Source organism: Eumetopias jubatus, unplaced genomic scaffold, assembly GCF_037043125.1.
Source record: "Eumetopias jubatus isolate StellerSeaLion01/CBP00866 unplaced genomic scaffold, mEumJub1_p1.0 scaffold_8, whole genome shotgun sequence".
In the NCBI taxonomy this organism is placed as follows: Eukaryota; Metazoa; Chordata; class Mammalia; order Carnivora; family Otariidae; genus Eumetopias; species Eumetopias jubatus.
Window position 1 is genome coordinate 70,202,308 of NW_028274814.1, and position 20,999 is coordinate 70,223,306.

Here is a 20,999-nt window from a genome sequence, read left to right on the forward strand (position 1 = left end):
GACTCTCAGCAAATGCTATCCACAGTAAGTTTTATATCCTCAAAGTAAATTCCAAGCACAATATATAGTAAGTTCAAAAGAAACATTGTTGGAAATGAAATTTAAAATAATATCATTCAGTAACTTTTTCTTGGAATCATAGAAATTTTGATATGGAGGAAACAATGTCATTACTACTGTAATAAGATAAATGTCATTTATTAAATCAATCTTGTATCATGTGCACATTACTTAGTGAATTTTAGCACTTGCTACTCAGTGTTTAGTGTAAAAGGATTTAAGGAAACTGAAATCATCAGATATTAAAAAAAAAGTATAGTAAATGGTAGAGCTGGGGCTACAAAGCAATGTTTGACTCCAAAGCTTACGAGGTTAATCATAGCAATAAAGTTTAATATTGATGAGTGCCTACTATAAGCCAGGCACTGTTCTAATGCTTTATGTATATTTTATCATTGAATCCTCACAACAACCCTGAGAGATAGATACAATTTCACAGGCACCTAGAGGTTGAGCATGACTGGCCCCAGAACCATGGAATTAGCAACCAGCTTGTTATCATGCCTCACTCTTTGGTTGAATAATAAAGTTAGCTTTAAGGAGTTTTATTTAGTCTAGCCCCACAACTGATGCCTGAAATCTTCCTCTAACTGCCTTTCTGAGAGAATGTCTAGCAGGTGAGTAAATTACAACTTCCCAAAGGAACCTATTCATACATCGCTGGAATATTTGTCTTCCTTGAGTTTATACCCATTGGTCAGAGTTTTACCTCTCAGGACAATATAAAGTCTCCTGCTCCGATTTTACAACTGAATATGGAGTTGAGCTTTTTTTTTTTCCCAGATGGCTTCCTGATGTTTGGAGCCAAAGGTGAATTTAAGTGTCTTTAGCACATTTATATTAACTTAAGATTTGTAAGCTTCCTCTTTGCTTTGTGTAATCTATTGATCTTTTACTTTAGGTTATATTTATATTTTTTAAGAAATTTAAAATGTTCCACTCAAAAAATATTTCATTATAAAGACCTTCAAAATGTACAGTAAGCCTAAATATATCAATAACTTAAAGTTAATAATTATCAAAGTTTTGCCACATCTGCCTTATCCAACCATTTTTCCTTTTCTTTCCTATTGCTTAAGTATTTCAAAGCAAATAATAGACATTTTGTTATTTTAGTCCTACATATTAAATTATAGATATTTCTGTCATAACCACAATGTGTTCTTTCCATTTTGAAAAGGTGAAGCTGATTTTAGAAAAGATTGCTTCTAAGTTGCTTAAACTCCAGACTTCGGGAGGAAGGTCAGCTTAAATACTTCTAAAAGTTGTATCCTGGTTTTAAGAATTTTTTAGTAGTTTTTTTACATTTCTTTTTCATTTCTAAGTGAATCAACGGCTTAGAAATCTTATTATTGAGTACTGATTGAATCACCCCCTCCTATTTTTTTACATTGAAATTGCAAGAAGAACATAGGATTTTTAGAGCTGTATATCATTTGTGAACAGCTTCCTTTTCTTCTGAATGACTAATATGAAAGAAAGTTTTAAATAGCTCGTGGTTCACCACAGGAAGTGTAGGGCACAAAGTTAATTGTGTAAAATATTACACACATTTTCACCAAAAAAAGGGAACAAACAGAAAAGAAACACAATGAGCTTCTAACTTATACTATTCTAACTTCTAGGTCCGATAGTTTTCTTCCAGAAGTTCAGTTTGGGGCATTTTCTTAAATTTTACAAATTTGTTTTAGTCTTTCCTAATGTGTCATTTCCTTTCGTTGTTAAAATAATGAGAAGTCTACGCTACAGAAGAGTTTTAATGAATAACAACAACAAACAGAAGAGATAATATCACCCACAAATGCCAATATCCCAAAATAACTAGATGTCAATGCTATATAATAGATATAAGTAGATATTTTTTAAAGATTTATTTATTTAATTTAGAAAGTGAGAGAGCGAGAGTGTGTGCACACATGAGCAGGAGGAAGGGCAGGGGGAGAGGGAGAGAGAATCTCAAGCAGACTTTGTGCTGAGTGCGGAACCTGATACGGGGCTCAGTGCCATGACCCTGAGAGATCATGACCTGAGATGAAGCCAAGAGTCTGATGCTTAACTGACTGAGCCAACAAGGTGCCCCAGATATAAGTGGATTTTAATAATATCTTTTTTACACCTTAACATCATATTATGCGGTGTTTTACATATACTATTCCAACTTATACTTCTACCATGATATTGTCTAATCATTTAAAAACTTCTTGGATATTAGTTTTTTTTCTTTTATTTGCTATCAGACATACTATAATGTTTTAAAAATCTTTATTGAGATGTAAGTCACATACTGTACAATTCATCCATTTAAAATGTGTAATACAGTGGTTTTTAGAATATTTATGAGTATGTGCAACCATTACCACAGTCAATTTTAGAACATTTTCATCATAAGAGAAACTTCACCCATCTCATTCCCTCCCTGCCCCCCAACCCTAAGAACCACCACTACTCTACCTGATCTTTGAGACTGGCTTCTTTCAATTAGTATGTTTTCAAGGATCATCCTTGGTGTAGCATGTCTTAGAACTTTATTCCATTGGATATACCCCTTTTTATTTATCCATTTATAAGTTGATGGTATAATGTTTGAAAATGAATAATCTTATACTTATATCTTTGCATTACTATTATTATTATTTGATATGTGAAGTTACTTGAATAAAGGGTATCAGTTTTCTCAGGGCTCTTAACACAAACTGTCAAGTATTCTCAAGGTTATAGAAGAAACCTGATATCTCAATTGATGGTTCAATTTGCATTTTGCATTTCTTTGATTATTTAGGAGGATAAGTGATTGTTTATGTTCTCTGATTCAAATTCTATGAATTTTAGTGTATTTTGCCTAATTTTATCTTGTGATTCCATTTTTTTTATTGGTCACAAGAGTTCTTTACAAAATGAGGATCTTGCCTTGGCACGTATGCTGCTCTTTTTTTTTTTAAGAATTAATTAATTAGGGGCACCTGGGTGGTCAGTCGTTGGGCGTCTGCCTTTGGCTCAGGTCACGATCCCAGGGTCCTGGGATCGAGCCCCGCATCGGGCTCCCTGCTCCGCGGGAAGCCTGCTTCTCCCTCTCCCACTCCCCCTGCTTGTGTTCCCTCTCTCGCTGTGTCTCTCTCTGTCAAATAAATAAATAAAATCTTTAAAAAAAAAGGAATTAATTAATTAATTTAAGAGAGAAAGAGAACACAAGCAGGGATGGGGCAGAGGGAAAATGGATCCGGAGCTTGATCTCAGGACCCTGGGATCATGACCTGAGTCAAACATAGTCGCTTAACCAACTGAGCCACCCAGGCGCCCCTGCAAATATGCTGTTCTGTATTTATGTGTAGATCTTGTTCATTCTCCAGTTCTCAGTGTAATTGCCATTTCTCTCAGCTAGCCTCTCTAGACTCCTCAGTTCAGGTTAAGTACTCCCTACTCTGTTCTGTCTTGCATCATCATATGGGAATTGTTCAGTTGACCTTTTTGCCTGTTTGTACAGAGCGACTGGAGAGTCCCCACATAGGGCTATACCTGCATTTTGCCCAGGGGCAGCAAATGAGAAGAGCCAGGGGAGCTTGAAATCCAGCCCTTCTTAATTCCACAATTTGCCAACAGGGGGCACCTTTTTTCTCCAGTTTCCCCTGAGATACCCTGTGGTAGCAGCAACCCTGGAGACCAAGTCTATGTTGTTAGTCATTGTATTTTCAATTTCTACACATTGTTGGCTCAAGTTAATACATTGTTGAAGAAGAGAAAAGAAAAAAAGGACATTACCCTCTTACCCACCATATATTTTACAAATATATTTTCTCTGTCTGTTGCCAAATAAAATTCTAGTGTATTTTTGTGTACAGGATTTAAAAAAATTAAAGATTCAATTAAATGTAATATTCCTTTTTATAGTAGACTTAAAAAATATATATACATATATATGTATTTCTGCATTTTTAATTTTTACATTATAGCTCCATAATCCATTTGGAATTTATTGTGATATACATTGTAAGAAATAAACTTGATACCCTCCTTCAATAATTTTAATTTCTTCAGAACTATTTAATAATCCATTTCTTCCCTACTGATTCACGATGTTTCCCTGATTACTTCTAAACTCTCATATACACTAAGCTCTCTATTGTTTATTTATTTATTTATTTGAGAGAGAGAGAGCATGAGTGAGGAGGGGCAGAGTGAGAGGGAGAGAGAAAATCTTAAGCAGGCTGCATGCCCAGCAAAGAGCCTGTTGTGGGGCTCAATTACATGACCCTGAGATCAAGACCTTAAATGAAATTAAGAATGGGTAGTTTAACAGACTGAGTCACCCAGGTGCCCCACTAAGCTCTCTTTTGGATCAATTGTCTCATTGTCTAACAATATTTGCAATGATTTTCTACTCTTCTATTATTTTTGCCTTATAATATACTTTAATGTCTAATAAGACAAATCTCCCATAATTTCCTTTTTTCAAAATTTTCTTAGTTTTTTTCTCACAAACTTATTTTTCTAGTGCTTTTAGAAACATCATGTTTAATTCCACTAATGGAATAAAACCAATGACATTTTGATTGAGATTATATTTGTAAATTCATTTGGGTTGAATTAATATCTTCACAGATCTTTATTATTTAATTTTTTTATTCAGAAACAAAAACATTTACTCCAATCTCATCATCTATTTTAGTAATTTTAATGGTCTTTTCTGAGTGTGTGTATGTGTATTTGTGTATTTAATAGACCCTGTACACATTTCTTGTTAGAGCAATCTGGGTTTTTTGGGTTTTTTGGATTTTTTCCATTTATTGTTTCATTGCTATTTATCTAAACTTTTTTTCCTATTATGTTTACAAAGTCTTTACTGTTGTACTATAAACTAATTTTTAACATAAACCTTTAATTTCATCTCTTAATAAACTCTTAGTAATTTTAAGAGATTTGTGATCACTCACTTAGATTTCTAGACTCATGAATATATTACTTGCAAATAATGAAACTCAAATAGTTACTTTTTTGTTGTTTCTGTTTATCTTACGCTTTCTCCAAAATTTACAAAAGAATGTTAAATGATGCTGTTTTCCTCATTAGACATCAAAGTATGCTTCTGATAGCAAATAATAAGGGATTCTGAGTTCCTTGAGAGTCTGTTCTCTTTTTTCCTTTTTTGAATCTTCAGCACCCATTACAATACCTACAATAAGGGAGGTGCACTATAAAAAAGTTTTATCAACAAGCTTGTTTAAATAAATAGGAATGTCTCTTTGGGTAAATACCTGGTAGTGCAATTGCTAGATCATAAGGTAGTTCTGCTTTTAACTTTCTGAGGAACCTCCATACTGTTTTTCAGAGCGGCTGCACCAGTTTGCATTCCTACCAACAGTGTAAGAGGTTTCCCCTTTCTCCACATTCTTGTCAACAGCTGTTGTTTCTTGTGTTGTTGATTTTAGTCATTCTGACAAGTGTGAGTTGATGTCTCATTGCAGTTTTGATTTGCATTTCCCTGGTGATCAGTGATGTTGAGCATCTTTTCATATGTCTCTTGGCCAACTGTACGTTTCTTTGGAAAAATGTCTGTTCATGTTTTCTGCCTATTTTTAATTGGCTTATTTGTTTTTTGGGTGTTGAGTTGTATCAGTTCTTTATATATTTAGATATTAGCTTTTTAACAGATATGTCATTTGCAGATATCTTCTCCTATTCTAAGTTGCCTTTTAGTTTTGTTGATTGTTTCCTTTGCTGTGCAGAAGCTTTTTATTTTGATGAAACCGCCCGTGTCCATTGACTGATGAATGGTTGAAGAAGAGGTGGTATATATACACAATGGAATATTACTCAGCCATAAAAAACAATGAAATCTCTGCCATTTGCAATGATATGGATGGATCTAGAGAGTATAATGCTAAGCAAAATAAGTCAGTCAGAGAGAGACAAATACCACACGATTTCACTCATATGTAGAATTTAAAACAAAACAAATAAGCAAAAGGAAAAAAAAAGAGAGGCAGACCAAGAAACAGACTCTTAGCTATAGAGAACAATCTGATGGTCACCAGAGGGGAGATGGGTGGGGGAGTGGGGGAAATAGGTGATGGGGAGTAAGGAGTGCACTTGCTGTGATGAGCACCGGGTGTTGTGTGGAAGTGTTGAATCACTATGTTGTACAACTGAAACTAATATTACACTGTACATTAACTAACTGGAATTTAAATAAAAACTTAAATAAACAAATAAATAAATAAGTAGGAATGTCTCTAAGGTTTCCCTATTGATTATGATCCACACTAAGGATACATATTTCTATTCCCAAATTTATGAGTTTGTTTTTTTAAGTGATGTTTAGTAAAGTGCTTCCTAATTATAAGAGTAGGAATTGCCAATACTGCTTAGTTAAATGTTTCTAAAATATTGGTAATCTGCATGTTATTTTTTAGTATAAACTTTACAGTTGGGGCACCTGGGTAGCTCAGGCAGTTAAATGTTCAGCTCCGATTTCAGCTCAGGTCATGAGATTCAGCCTTGCGATGGGCTCCGCTCTCAGTAGGGAGTCTGCTCGAGATTCTTGCCTTCTCCCTCTGCACCTCCCCACTTTGCTCTCTCTCTCTCTCTTTAGAATAAAGCAAATAAATTTTAAAAAAACTTTACTGTAAGAGTTATGCCAATAAAAAGAAATCTAGGTGCCTAATCATACAAGTATGCTTTGTTTATGATGTTTTCAGTCTTTAATAATGTAATCTATACTAATATGGATGTAAAGAATTATATGTCTTTGCCAAATGACATAGGAATATAAACCTTAGTTTATCTTGGAACTATGCCAGGCTTATATAAATAAACAATGACCACAACCATTTTAAGCATATTTTAGATATTATTCTGGATGTTTTACCCATGTTATTTTTTGTTACTGTTAATTTCATCAAAGGACTGTGGACGAATACCTTTTGAGGTTTTTAAGTATTTTTTAAATGTCACCAGTAGATCCATTTTTGTAAAACTGTCTTCAAAAACTTCAGGTAAATGATAATTTCCAGGTAAATGATAATCTCCAAACCTATGTATTTTAGTCAGATATAGTACAGATGAGCATTGTGACTAGTATGTTATTTTGTGATCTTTCTTTACATCCTTAGTCTCAAGAAATTTCTTGGGTTTGGTTTAATCAAGAGCTCTGTATTTTAATTCAGCTTTATAGAATGCTCCTTTTTAATAAAACTCAGACGTTAATGATATTCTAATATAATTATTTCTATACAGCATTCATCTCTTAATTTAAGTCTATCTTAGCAGTTTCTTTGCTTGCTTTTCTATAAACCCCTGGCTTCCATTTGTTTTGCCCAGGTGTTCTAAAGCCTATGACTTTGTTGGAATGAAAGATCTTTTCCCCCTTTTCCCCCAGTGCTTATTAATGTAAGAGATTACAGTGATGCTTTCCTCAAACTCTGGCTTTAAATGGATCTCCCGTGAGGAAAGTCACAGTGAAGTCACAAGTAATTGTGGTTGGAAGCTGCACTTTTGGATCACACAGCAGAGCTGGATCATTAAGCATTCAGTCTTGTCTCTTACCCTGAAAGATGGCGAGAGTGTGTGATGGCTCCCACCTCAGTGATACATCTGAAATCAAAGAGTAGCTAAGTTATGTCAGTGACCCCACCAAAACTGTAAACTTACTGCTTTCAAAACTGTAAACTTACTAGCTACTCTTTGATTTCAGATGTATCACTGAGGTGGGAGCCATCACACACTCTGGCCATCTTCCAGGGTAAGAGACAAGATTGAATGCTTAATGATCTAGCTCTGCTGTGTGATCCAAACATATAAAACATCTATGTCCATAACATATAAAACATCTATGTCCACACAGGCCCCTCACACGGGCTGCCTCGTCTGCTCCCAGAAGTCCAGACCATGTGTTAGTGAATATTAGGCATGATTGCGTAGCATAGGCCTATGTGATGAAGACCTGGTGGATGGCACTGCTGTACATTACAGAGCAGGGAAAATATGGTATTTACATATACTCTTTAGCAGTCCACATCATGGATCCCAGATAGGATTCACCCAAGCTGGTAAAGTTCAAATGTAACAAAGTATTAGATAAATTATCAAGCTAAACGAACACAAAACCATTATCACCCCTTGTAAGTTAATTTTACTCTCTAGCTGGCTAGGATACTATTGTGGAGGTTGACCTTTTTTTTTTTCTTTTTTTCCCCCAGTTTGCTTCTTGCCACTCAGGAGGTTTGAGGTCTCTGTTTGCATCCCTTGTGTGCTCTCAAACATTTGGACTTTCTTTAAATTTTAAGCTACAATTCTGTTGCACGCTGTGAATATAAACTCAGCTGCAAATCATGGCTTGTTTATCCAACTGCCTTGAGCAGGTAGAGCATTCATTGGAATCTTTCCAGCCCTTGGAAAATGGAAATTTTTGGTGATGGGTAAGGCGACACTCCTTGCATTTTAACCAGTGACTTGAAAGTTAATGTTTAAGCTGTCTTCAACTTTTCAAGTGCTGGTGACACAGTTGAAAGAAGATTTAAACAGATATGACCACGTCAGATTTTCACTGTAGGAGGGCTTATATTATGCTGCTCTGAAACAAAGCGCCCACCAGTGCTGAGCCCTGTGTTGCCTGGGCCTGTGTGGTTCTGCATGGGTGGTAAGGCTTCTGCCTAGTTTAGTACATCAGTTAATCTGGTTAGTTTTTTAGTGGAAGATTATTTTCAGAACCAAAATATTAAAAGGTGATGACAAACCTAAATTGAAAGTAGAAGCAGTTTTTCCCTTCCTTATTTTACACAGAAGCAGACCTGAGCTGCTGCAATCTTGGGGATGTTCAATATTGCGACAAAGGAAGCAAAACCAAGATGAAAGAATCCTGTGCAAGGAGGGGCCCTTTTCAGGTCATAGCCAGATTACAAACTGCCCTTTTCTGGTGAAAACCACCTGTGACTCATAAAACTTCCATCACTGTTTACTGCACAGCGCAGCTGGGAGAGAAGTGGAGATACAAACCAGCAAATCTGCAAATCAGAGAGGCTTTTCTGGCTGCATCAGTTGCCGTAGCCACTTAGGGGTACAAAATGCAATGGAAGAAAGAACACCTCCTTAGAAACCTGATGAAAATATGTACTAGATATGAAAAGTTTGAGAAATCACTTGGAAGCCCAAGTCCCTTCACACTGCTTTCAAAGCCATTAGTGACCTGGACCTTGGTGGCCTCTCTGGGCTCCTTTCTCGCAGCTCCCCACCCGGAGCTCCATGTTGTCTCGCCTTCTGAGCACCATATGGGACTCACTGCTCTCTCTCCCGTGTAAGCCTGTTCCAGGAGGAACACTCTCATGTCTGCTCCCTAAGCCTGACTTAAATGGTCTCCTATCTCTCCCCTAACCTATCTTGCTCTATCATTATTCTTAGCACTCTGTACTTAATTCCATTTACTAGTTTACCCTGACGCTAGGCTGCAAGCCCTGGCCCCGCATCCTGTTCACCATTCTGTCCCAAACGCCTGGCGCTTAGAAGTTCTTCGGTAAATATTTGTTGAATGAATGAGTTCATTGCAGATGCATTAAGGAATTTTTCCTTTAAAATTTAAAAAATAATAGCAGGACCAAATCTCAGATGGCACACTCGAGTGTGCAAACATTATGACTGTCTTTATGTTCTTTAAATCAATTGAATTCTAACTCCAAACTCTAGTTCTACCAGATGGCAGGAAATTCAATCTCTGTGATTTAGGGGCTGGATCCTTCCCTCTGATTGCACAGAATCAGAGAGGTTTCTATGTGATCCAGGAAATGGCAGAAAGACCTCTGGGGTCCTTTTGGTGCTACTCCTAGCCCAAGCCTGCAGAAGTCCTGCTGATCCCTGCTCTTGGACTCCGAAGGGGTTCAGGAATCTGAGCTGCTCCTAGGAGTCTCCTGACCAGAGCCCAGCTCTCCTGGTCACTCCTGGAAGGAATTTACTTTGAAGCCTGATCACTGCTCTCTCTCCCTCCTCCCCTGCGCCCCCCTCCCCCCCCCAGCTCTGGCTCCCTCACCCTTCACTTTTGACATTTTTTTAAATCTTAGGGAAATCTTACTTACCCTACTCCCTTTCCCCTCCCCCCCACAAATAACACCTCACTTCCATTAGCATTTAGCTTAGTATTTTAAAATAGGACAGGCCTTAGAATAACAAAAACTGGGAAGGAATCTTCTCTCTGAGCCCATAAATCTTAGGCAAGAAACACAAAGAGCATAAATAACCAGTTAGAAATGGAAAGTGGAAGGAAAAATACTGAGAGCAAAAATCCAGCATAATTTCCAACAATGATGACAATTACAACATCTTGCTACCTCTTGACTTACCTAGGTAATAATTTGGGCCAGATGACCCAGGATGTAAATAATCCTGTTTAGATACAGGATTCATAAATAATGCAGATGGGCAAAGAAGATCAGAACTATTTCCCTCAAGTACCAGCTAAGGGGGGCACCAATTTCTAGAAAGGAACATCTGGAAATTAAAACCCCAAACACACTGTGCTGTATTTAGTTTTTTCCTCTCTTTTCCCTTTCTTATATATATGATATACATGTATATATACATGTATCATACACAGGCATAAATAATAAATTAAATATAATTATAAATTATTTATATCGTGTATTATGTGGTATATATACCATATATCAATATATAATTATAGACTATATAATAAACATGCAATGTGTACTATATGTTATTACATATTATATACACATATAAATATATACATATGCATGCATTTAAAAGCTTACATGTAATAAACACGTACATATGTAATAAGCTTAAGAATGATCATTATAAGAGGAAAAAAGAACTATGGAAAAAGGGTTATTTCAAAGGTAGTGGGGCAAAATTTAGAGGTGTGAGATATTTCAGAGAACAGTGCAGAATCTGTCATGTGGACCAGTCTTTAGACTGAAGCATAAGACAAGAGGACTACAGAAATCAGGTAAATAAAAACTAAAGTCACAATACCATGATATCATTTATCCAGTATTCGCTGCATCCTGAGGGCATCAGCAGCTTTGGTATCAGGAGAATTTGGCCACAGTCAAAGGACATGCCTCCCGCTTTGGAGGGACTAGAGATGGTCTCCTTGGCTCAGGCAGAGTCCCAAAACTGTGGCCCACAGTATCCTCAGTCATGTGGTCAGCATTAGTCCTCTTGCTTTTGCTATATCAGAAACAGGGGCAATTCCTTCTTCACTTAATATTTATTGACTGTCTTCATGAATTAAGGAACTTGACTAAACTCTGGGGATTCAAGAGTGAGGAAAAACTCATGGAGTATTATGGAGTTTATAGTCCAGTTAATGAAGAGTTGAAAAAAAAAAGAGTTAAATCCTGCTTGGTAGTCCAAGTAATACACTGAGGGACACATGAGGTAAATATCTTGGGGACCCCAGGCATATTTGGAAGAATATGGGGGACAGTTCCTGAACACTGCTATTTGCCTGCTGTGAGTCTCTGTGGATTCCTAGTCTGATGTGGCCAACAGAATGTGGGTTATATTTTATGATGTGTAGGAATCCAAATTTCGATCTCGAGTTTTAGAACAAGTCTCATTTTGTTGTCTCTAAGTCATGAGTTAAAGTCAAAGAGACTCTTATCTGAGGTTTTGATGTGTTCTTAGCCAAAGAAAATTTTAATGATTGCAATTACGATCTGGACCCCAAACCTGCCACGTTGTTTGGTATTACTTTTCTGTCTGTACAGAGTCCTTCCTGGTGAGAACTATCTCCAAGTTACAAAACTATGTGTTTGAATACCAGCTTCCCCTCTTACTTAGACAATGTGTAACTTCTCTAACTCTATTTCTTAAAAAATAGGAGTAATAGCTGCCTCTTAGTGATGTTGAACTTAAACATGTCATGTATGTAAAAAGTCTTGAGTAAAGTAGGATTTGTAGGTGCTCAGTAAATTTTATTTCCCTTCATTTCCAACTGCCATCCCTCTTTTAATTTCTTATGTAGCCATCTAAACTGTAGAAAGAAATCCTTCCAGCCCTACATAATCATTGCTGAACACTGAAGAAAATGGCTTTAAGCTCTACCCAGGATGTTTCCATAATGTCCCTGAGCCAGAAGTATGAAGAAATATCACATACTAGAAAATCACTCACTCACATAGTTCTACATTTGCAAGGTGTGGTTTCTCTTCTGTTTCTTGTTTCTGCTGTAGCAAGTGCTTTGGGCATTAAGATGTTAGTCTTTTAAAATTTTTTTACTCCTCTTTAGGGTCATTTATAGACAGAATGTGTGTGTGTGTGTGTGTGTGTGTGTGTGTGTGTGTGTGTGTGTGTGTAAGGCCTAACAATAAAAAAACCTCACTTAGCTTTTATAGCTAGCAGAAATTCTGTTTCTCTTTCATCTCTACTTCTTATTCTTGCCAGAGATTTCTACTTAGAATATGGTGAAATGTGTGTTTTTGTCCTGTATCCCTTGTTACTTACTTTTTTAGTATTCCTTTTTTTAACCTTGTGTCTAGAGACCTTGTTGTAATATCCCCAAAGGATGCAATACATTTTGATGATAAAATCCCACTCCTGATGTTTATATTAATTTATTATTATATTGTATTTATTTTTAGTGAGACCTATCTTTCAGTTGCAACATTGTATATAAATATCCTCTCTCATTCTCTTCTGTTTATTCTTCACATAAGAAAAATAAAGGCCATAATTCCTTGAGGCCTTATCCAATTTTCTTTTAAGCAATGCAATCTCCTTTCAAAACGATTCTTTAGTACCTCAATATTGTTTTCTATGGTGACTATAGCACAAGATTTTTTGGTTAATCTCTGTCAATTATTCAACAGTTGGATTGAGTCACAGAAACTTGTCAGTAAGAGATTGACACAGTTTAATATGCTTGCTGTTCTAGTCTTTTATTCCCCCTGCAAACCTTTCATCTGAACAGAATTTGGAGCAAATACTGCAAGGAATGGAGCTTATCTTAGTTGCTCATACCATCTTCCCAGTGGGTAGGGGGTGATCAATAATATTTACTGAATGAGAAAATAAAGGGATGAACTGATGTGCCTTTTAAAGAAGATGTTTGCCTCGACTCTGATTACATCAGAAGTTTTATTCTGTTTTCTATCAAAATTTTCCCTTTCTGATTCTTTCCTTTTGGAATTGACCTGAGCTGTTTTCTATATCTTGTTGTGATACTTTCAGGTCTATTTACCCTAGTTTGGCTCTAGTTTTGGGTTGTCCCATAATTGATAATGGAAAGCTTAATACAATACATGAAATTCAAGACAGAGGAACAGTCAAGACAGGCATAGTCTAGTTGGCTGTCCTCCAAGAGGCCTTCTCCCAGAGTGCATGGCAAACCTGGCACAGTCCCGTGTGACCCTGGACTTGAGGGCCCAGATACTTGCCCCCTATAGTCAACACATTCTCACTGAACGTGTTCAAGGACATTCACGTAAATCAAACTCACCATTCCTTCCAAGTAGTTTAAAACAAAAATGTTAATGTACTGATTTAGAGTAAGAAATATAACTGTTGTATGGACCAGAATACACATATCATCCTGCATAGTGCATTTCTTTCCTGTAATAATAACAACCACCATAATAATAACTCAGGTTTTTTGAGAGAACTACAGGGAAGTCAACGTAATACTAACTGCTCGATGAGCATGAAATCAGAAAAGTGACTAGGTGATTTAAATGTTTAGAAGCAATAGGCTACCTAGTTAAGGTGTTTTCCCCTTCAACACAAATTCAAAACTTTCTTTCTTCCAATTTCCAGCTCCATTATCTCCCTGATCCTTCATGCTCACAAATGATCTCACTCACCTCCTACTTTTGTAGTAGAACTCTAATTTCCTGTTACTCCACCTACACACTTAACCTGTTTCCACCGGTACCCCTTCTTCCTTCCTTTAGGTTACTTCAAAACCTTCCTAAGGTTAATTCCAACCCTGTTATTTATATTCTAGGTCACATGCCCATGGGGCCTCCACTTGGAGTTCATGCAATAGATTATCTCCTCAGCCTTTTTCTCTAACTTGCTATATCGTAAGATAATACAAAGTACAGTACTCTTTGATGCCACCCCAGTACCATCTCCAGGATATATGCTTTCTTGGCCAGAGTTGAATTTTGAGTTGAATTCACTGACTCTTGGCCCCTGTGGTCTGGCTTAAGCCCACACCACTTTCCTGGAATAGCTCTTGGCAGGGGAACCACCAATCTCCCTGCTGCGAATGTGAACACGTGGCAGCACACTTGTCCATTGTCTCCCTGGTCTCTCATTCATTGTTCTCCATGCGTGTTCCTCCTAACTCTTTGGCTACTCTTTATCATCTTTTCTGGACACCTCCTTTCTTGTCCCAAGTGTTCTTTTGCTTCCCTATAGCTTTTTTTTTTTTTTCTCTGAAAGATTTCATTTTTTGCTCTGGGTCATTTATTATTTTTAAGTTGGAAGGAAACCTATCTATAGCCCACATTTTCCTCTTAGCTCTTGACCTGTAGGTATAACCGCTTACTACTTGTATGTTATTGCAGATATGTAACATCTATGATTCTAAAATTGAACTTGTTCCTTGCCCCCCCCCCAACCCCCAGGCCTTGCTCCATCTCTGGTGGTTGTTGGATTGATAAATGGCACTGCCCTCACTTAATTGGTAAATTTCATATTTCCTCTTTTGTACCCTCACATCAAATTAATAGCCAAATCCAATCTATTCTGTGACAAAATTTCTTTCAAATCCATTAAATCCATTATCCATCAAATCCGTCCTTACTGCCATGGCCTCATTCAGGCTACCATCATCTCTTTCCTTGATTCCTTCACAACTCTCCAGACAATCTTTTTTCCTCCAGTTTTGATCTTTAGATCTCTTTTCCACCCTAAAAGAATACCCCTGCCATAGTGATCACTTGAAAGCACAAATCTTTGTACATTGCTATTTTAAGCAAAACTCTGCAGTACCCACTCTGTTGTTCTTGGGTGAAATCCAAAGTCCCTGTGTTACAAGGCCCTTCCTGATGCGGCCTTGGCTCACCTTCCCGGCTTTATCTTCTACCTCTCTTGCAGTTATGCTGTAATTCAACTATTAGATCTGCCTTGAGGACTGGAAGGCTTATTCTGCCAGCTACTGGGACTTTTGTTAGCAGATGGCCCTCGGCTGTTTTCCCTTCTCAGAATTATCTTAGCTGAAGAGAATTCTTTCACACAAGGTCAGCACTCTCCATTCCCAAATTGCTTCTATCCAATGACTGGTCTGCATGGAGTAATAAAGACCCGGTGCCATTATCTCAACTCAGAAACACCCTGAGGACCACCTCAGCTTCAGAGCTCTTAGTGGGTTTGGCCTTCTCTCATCTTATTTTTCTATTCCAAAAAGTTTCCCTTTTTAATGTATTCTTATAGTAACCTATATATCCCTCATTACAATACTTACCACCCAGTGCTGTGACATCCCTAGACTGTAAACTCTATACTTACTTTTATATCCTAGTGCCTATATAACAGACACTCAGTAAACAACTGTTGAATTCATTCATTCATTCATTCATTCATTCATTCATCTTGGTAATAGGGTACCTTCATCAGAGGGTCCAAAATCCAGTGGTCAAGACATCCTCTCCAACAGTGCTTTGCTTCACTTTTCTTTTTTTTTCTTTCTTTTTTTTTTTTTTTTGCTTCACTTTTCTATCAAAATTTATTTAATAATGACTTCTGGATGAGCACTGAAGTTTGCCTGTTTTTTTCTTTATCTGTGTTTTCCTGGTTGACCAGGAAATGCGTTTCAGATAAATACATTAGTTTTTTAGATATGTTAATATATTTAATTAGGTGTAGATAGTGTTGCTAATCTGAGTGCAGTGGTGTCTCTTTGAAATGATCTCAATGTATTATGTTTGGTCTCATCTGCTTTTGTTGATTTTATGCTTCACTTTTTCCCCAAGTTCTTGTGGGAGTTGGGAGCTCCCCTCTATAGATCCCATGTTCTGGCTGCCAGTAACAACATACCTCCGTGGTGGAAGGAACTGTATCAATATTTTTCTCTCTTGGTTCTTTTTCTGGTTTGCAGTAAAACAAATACATTTTCCAGCTGTTGGTAGCAACTTAATATGTTTTCTTAGCAGGATTTTTACTTGTAAATGCAAAGAAACACTAATTTAGGGGAAAAGGTAACACTGGAATGCAGAGATAATCAGAGGCAAGAATTAGATTCTGTGTCATCTTACGGACTTGCAACATGAAAATTAACACCTCATTAATACCGAAACAATAACTGAAGTTTAATGCCACTTGTAAAACACTTAATGCATTCTCATTCCCAGCTCACTGTGCATACTGCCCTGGGCTTTAGAGCTCACCACTGTGTGCAGAATTGCTTTCCTCTCCGGTGTTACCCAATCCAAAGGGTACTTTTAAGTCTTTCCTGCTCTTGACCTACTGGTAAACACTTCCCCTTCTTACATACTTTCCTCCACTCTCCCTTTCCCTCTCACCCCATCACTGTACCTCCTGGGACACTCCTCCCCTTTCACTCCTCACATTCCAGGGTTCCCTCTCTTCTTCTCCTTGCGTGCACGGTGATTTCTTCAATCCTCAAACTTCTGCCATGCAGTCTTAGTCCTTCTCTTTCTCCCATTAGAACAATTACTGTGTTGTATTGCTTCACAATTGTGTGAAAATTGGTTTCACTAGACTATGAGTGACTTCAGAGAGTGTGTCTTTTCGGTAACCTAATACACAAAGCAGAGCCCAAACTCGGTAGGCATACAATACAGTAATCCTCCTTTCTCTCTCTTACCCCTCACTGGATGGCTAAAACTGCAATAATACCGAACCCTATATACAGGCATACCTTGTCTTACTGTGCTTCTCAGATACTTTTTCTTTTTTTAAGATTTTATTTATTTAGTTATGAGAGAGAGCAAGGGAGCACAAGGAGGGGGAGCTGCACAGGGAGAGGGAAAAGCAGGCTCCCCGCTGAGCAGGGAGCCAGACATGGGGCTCTATCCCGGACCCCAAAATCATGAACCTGAGCCGAAGTAGACGCTTAACTGACTGAGCCATGCAGGCACTTTTTTTTTAATTGAAGGTTTGTGGCAACCCTGCAAAGAGCAAGTCTATCAGCATCAGTTTTCCAACATTTGTTCACTTCAGTCTCCATGGCATATTTTGGTAATTCTCCAACATTTCAAACTTTTTCATTATTATTACATTTGTTATGGTGATCTGTGATTATGACTTGCTGAAAGCTCAGATGATGGTAAACACATTTTATTTGTTTGTTTATTTATTTATTTTTGAGAGAGAGAAAGAGAGAGAGAGAGTATCTTAAGTAGGTTCTATACCCAGCATGGAGCCCAACATGGGACTCACTCTCATGACCCTGAGATCATGACCTGAGCTGAAATCAAGAGCTGGATGCTTAACCAACTGAGCCACCCAGACACCCTGATGGTAAATATATTTTAGCAATAAAGTATTTTTTAATTAAGGTATGTACGTATTTTTAGACATTATGCTATTGCACACTTACTAGATGGCAGTATATTATGAACGTAAGTTTCATATGCACTGGGAAACAAACAATTTAATTTGACTCACTTTATTGCAATATTCACTTTATTGTGGTGGTCTGGACTGAACCTGAAATATCTCTGAGGTATGCCTGTATAATGTGTTTTTTATACATACATACCTATGATAAAGTTTAATTTATAAATTGGGTGCAGTAAGAGATTAGCATAATAACTATAATAAAATAGAACGGTTATAACAATATACTGTAATAAAAGTCATGTGAATGTGGTCTCTCTCAAAATATCTTATTGTACTGTACTCACCTGTCTTCTTGTGCTTATGTCAGAGGATACGATGCCCACGGACTAGACGAAGTGCGGTGAAAGGCGCAGGCATGTGCCGTAGCATTAGGCTGCTATTGACCATCTCATGATTCGTCAGAAGGACGATCATCTGCTTCCCGTCCGCAGTTGACCACAGGTAACTGAAACTGTAGAAAGCAAAACTGCAGATAGAGGGGGACTACTGTAATTGTTGATTAATGACTGAATATCCTGAAATAGTCTTGTTTTTGTAGTCTAAATTTGCCTTCTTATTAATCTCAAAAAATTACTGTAAACTAATTTAACAATAAAAGTTTTAATTATGTAAGAAGATGTGTGCTTTTTACAACAGATTTAAACAAAAGCATCCACTTAGGATAGTCATCTAAATTTTCCAGAAACTAGTACTGGTGGTGAAAGATATGATTGATATATATCTCTTCATTTGGAACTCAAGCATGTATATGCCTTTATATTATAGCTACCTTTGCAAGGGATATGAAACTATGTTTTAAAGATACTATTTAGTTATCGAGTTGTAAAAACAATGTTGCTCCTAAAAAGAAATTTCCAGTCACTTTTTTCCTATAAAAGAATGTAATAATAAAGATTCATCATGTCATTGTTTTTGTTATTTTACCAGCAGAGATTAAGTACCATGACCAATAACTTATTTTATTTAACCCAAGAAATATTTTTGATCACCTATAATATGCCCAGCATCATCTAGGCAATGATCTATTTTGGGTGAAATAGATATTGGATTTGTTTTCTATGCTACTGTTCCTGTTTTTCTATGATTCTCTTAATATACATATGCACTTCTAATCATTTTAAATGAGGATATAATAATAACATAAATTTGGGAGACTGCTTTCCTGAGCAAACCAAGCATGAAGACTACAGATACTCTGTTGTTGTAATCTCAGTTAATCAGATTTTACTTTAATGAGAGATTATTTCAACTGATAGAAGGAGAATATCACATCATGAGCACAGCTGTAATTTTTATCTTTAGAAGCCAGAAAAGAAAGTTGCTTTCTGTATAAATAAGGCACAGATGATAAAGGGTAAGTGTAAATTCAGTGATTAGATATCCACTCTCTGGTTTAATGAAACTCACCTAAGAAAAACAAAGTGATGGAAAAAGTCTGGTCTGAGAGTCTGAGAACTCAATGTCACACGGTTCAGTTCTGCCTTTTGGTGATGACTTTGGAAAGATGATTTTACTCCTCTGGTCTGCCATTTCCATTGATTCAGTTATTCATCCAAGTACCAGAAATTCATGGAATGGTTGTTCTGTGCCAGGGATTGTTTTGCTGGAGTGTGGGCATAGAACAAAATCCAAGATGCCCTCATGGAATTTACAGTATCAATGAAATATTTCTGAGAACAAGGATACATTACTTGGGTTATGATTTGTGGGCTAAGTAGACTTTTGAATTACAGCATATATCCAATAAGTCCACTGGACTTCAGTTTGAATTTTCCTCTTTTGCTTGTGCCATATAAAATACTTTGCCCTATACTTATTAGTGTGGTGAGTCATATTCTACAAGTAAGTTTTCTACTTTTAAGGTAAAAAATTATATTTTGTAAATTACTTTGCCTTATTTCTTGTTATAATACATATTTGCTGTGGAGAATTTGAAAAACACAGACAAATATAAAGACTTTAAGAATCACTTAGAATTCTATCACCTAACAAGAACCCCTGTTACACATGTGTTTATCTTATCTACTTTCAGCAGTTTCATTAGGCATGTACTTTTTTGATTATTTTTGCAAAATTTGGATCAAAATTCTATAATTTTATGTTATACCTTTCTATGTTATGAACAATTTATTTCCTAATATATAAACTTCTACCCAAATTTCAGACTTCTTAGTTAATTTGGTGAGTAAAATGAATTAATCTGTTGTTTTATTTATTACTTTGAGCACCAGTGAAGTTGAACATACACCTGATTGTTTTTATTATGAAATAAGTTAGAAATATAGAATATAGGTAATAATATAATGAGTATCCATGTACCCGGTAATAATCTTAAGAAAAAAAAAGTTACAGATATAATTGTAGCCTCCAATTCTTCCTGGATATGTTTCTACTTTCCTCTCCCCAGACATAACCACTAGCTACAACTTATTATTACCATGGATAATTTTTGTACTGTTACTACAAATGTATATATCCCTAAAGTATATGCAACGTTGAATGTTTTATAACATTAGAGTGTTGATATATCGCAGTAGAATATGTATCCTATGGTAACTTTTTAAAAGCCTAGTATTGTATTTTTTGCTCTTTAGTCATGTTGATACATGGAGCTCTAGTTCAATAATTTTCACAGCTTTATAAAAATCCACTATATGAATATATGTAACTTAAGTGTTGATGGATATTCAAGTGGTTTTCATTTTCATTATAAGCAAAAAATGTCGCACTGAACATTTTAATATAGTTCTCCTTGTGCATATGTGAGAATGTCTCCATGGCCTAAATTTGGAAAGAAAGTGCTGGGTCCTAATATACATACATCTTCAGCTTTACTAGATATTACCATATTGGTTCCCAAAGTGATTTTCCTGATTTACACTTCTACAGTTATGTATACGGTATTCTGGTTGCTCCACATTCCACCCAATCATTGATATCATCAAACTTTAAATTTTAGCTAATCTGAGGGGTGTGAAATAGTATGTCAGTTATGGCTTTAATTTGCACTTTACTGATTACTAGTGGGTTGGGCATTTTTTGACAAGTTTAATGATATTTTCTCTTCTGTAAATTGCCTTTTATATCTTTTGTTCATATAAAAACTAGACTATCTTTTCCTTTATTATTTGTGATTTTTTTTTTTCTTTTTAAGATAGAGAAAGCATGAGTGGGGAGGGACAGAGGGAGAAGGAGAGAATCTTAAGCTGAGTGTGGAGCCTGATGGGGGGCTCCATCTCATGACTCCGAGATCATGACCCAATCTGAAATCAAGAGTCAGATGCTCAACTGACTGAGCCACCCAGGTTGTTTTTACATATTCATATTAGTCTTTTTTTGGTTGTATGCTTTGCAAAAATCTTCCACTCTCAGTCCATCTTCTGAGTTTGTTGATGGAGCCT

The 20,999-nt window shown here is 36.5% G+C and overlaps 1 long non-coding RNA gene across 1 annotated transcript in view; it reads right to left on the bottom strand.

Annotated features, from left to right (window-relative positions):
- The window catches only part of LOC148163732 (uncharacterized), a 57,656-nt gene extending 38,398 nt beyond the window's left edge, over positions 1-19,258 (bottom strand). Inside the window, exons 1-2 of the long non-coding RNA XR_015768768.1 lie at positions 19,006-19,258; positions 17,883-18,064 (exon numbers count right to left, since the gene is read on the bottom strand). This is a non-coding gene — a long non-coding RNA (uncharacterized LOC148163732). The remainder of the gene's footprint in view (positions 1-17,882; positions 18,065-19,005) is intronic.
- Positions 19,259-20,999: the final 1,741 nt, after the last annotated feature.